We start from the raw sequence: 1,964 nt of genomic DNA, 5'->3' as shown, positions 1-1,964 counted from the left end.
CGGCGCGCGCGCCCCCTGCCGGCCGGGGGGCGGGGGCGGGGGCACTGCCCCGGCGCCTGCGGCTGCGCGAGCTCGGCTGGCGGCTGCTGCGGGCGGAGGCGGGGCTCGCGTCGCGCCAGTGGGTCTTCGATAGGAGCCGGCGCCACCCCTTTAACCCATTTGTCCCCAGCAAGGCTTACTTGCTCTCACAACTAATTCTACCCCCATCTCCTTTTAACAAGTGTGTCCTCTCTCTCCCCGGAGGGCGCCCAGGGCTGGAAGGCGCAGGGCTGGGCCGGGAATGGGGTTGATCTGCGAGAGGGAGGTCTACCCGGGCTCGTCCTCCTTCGGCGGGGGTTCTGGCGACAGTCCGCAGACTTTCCAGACTGAGTACTAACTGGACCTCTAGCATCTCCTTCATTGCGAATTTTAAATGCGTGAATACAAATCCCAGGCGTATTAGCACCTGTGACTGTGTCAGCAATAGACATCACAGATGTTTTCATATCACTTTCCAGTTGTTGGCGAGAACTCAATATAAGTTCATCGCTACTTGAAATCGAGTTAGTTACTACACCTTCTGCTACTAGATCTTATTTAATGTAGAACTGTGTTTTTATGTAGCTGGTTTCGTTTTTAATCCTATGCATTTCATTTTATTCATTTAAAACATTGTTATAGTGGAGTGTGCTGTATTTGAGAATATTCAGTTCTGCTACAGAGGACAAGAAAAGTAAACAGGATGAATGAAACTCAAAATGTGTCAAGCATAGAGAAGAAGAAAGCTAGTAGCTTAAGAGACATGGATGGATGTTGAGTAGCCAAGTAGGTTGTGAGACATAGGCAGAATCCTAAATTAGTGACCTGTCAGATATGTTGAAGGTAAAGAGAATAGGTGGAATATAATTAGAATTTTACTTAGTAACCAAATCAAAAGGTATGGTCATCCCACCTCTGGCTTGACAACTATGTCATCCCTAAACGGCCACTCATTGGTGATAACATTATGGTCCCCTTCTGGCTCCCATATGTTTTGCCCAAGCATTGCAAATAAAACCCATGTCTGTTCAGCAGGCTGATTGGCGAGTGCCTATGTGGCCAGACGTACTCGCCCCTGCATCTCTCTGATAAGTGACGGAATTGTCTCCAGGTACCCTGTGTTGAGTAGCCTTGAGGATCCTCAGCTTCAGTCTTCATGACCGCACCATCAGTGGGGCTGGTGGATGCAGCAGAGAGAGACAGGACACGTGGACGGTGGGTAACCTGGGTTCAGGTGCTGTGGTCCTTCCACCTCGCCTGCACCCTGTCCTCTGTGTGTTTTCTGCCCCATACATTCTCCTTGCTTCAGGAATTTTGCATCAGGTGTTTTAAACTAATTGAATAAACCCTGTAATTCAAGCGACTTAATCTGGTCTCTGAGGCTTTCTGTTTTGTGACTTCTGGGACAGCTTGCCTGATGGTGTATCTGGAAACTACTATTGCATTGGAGGTCCATAGACCTCACTGGACGGAAAAAGGGACTGTGGGCAAACACACACACGATTAAGAATTCCTGGCTAGAATTCCAGGGAGAGCCAGCCGTATCCTACTGCCTACTCAATATTTCTGTTTGAGTGTCTCATATGCTTCTCCAACAATGCCCGAAACATCCCCAGTGCATCTCATCTCAGGAAATGGTCCACATGTTCTCTGCAGTGCTCAGGTCAAATGCTTTGGAGACAACCTGACTCCTTTTCTCTTCTGTCCCACATCCAATCTGTCACTGAATCCTGACTTCCTGACTTCAATTGTTTCTCACCTTCTTCCCATCAGCACTGCTGGCAGGGCTGCCATCATCTTTTGTGGTTTGGTGGAAGTCTCATGCCTGGTCTTTTCCAGTCTCCTGCAGTCTTTTCTTCCTACGAAAGCATGTGAGGTCACTTTAGATCTCAGCCTGGGTTACTTCCATGTTCAAAACCCTCCAAGGGCTTAGAATAAGATCCAAA

This window comes from Equus quagga, chromosome 12, assembly GCF_021613505.1.
Source record: "Equus quagga isolate Etosha38 chromosome 12, UCLA_HA_Equagga_1.0, whole genome shotgun sequence".
Lineage (NCBI taxonomy): Eukaryota > Metazoa > Chordata > Mammalia > Perissodactyla > Equidae > Equus > Equus quagga.
The sequence above is the reverse complement of the archived record's forward strand: the minus strand, read 5'-3'. Positions refer to the sequence as shown.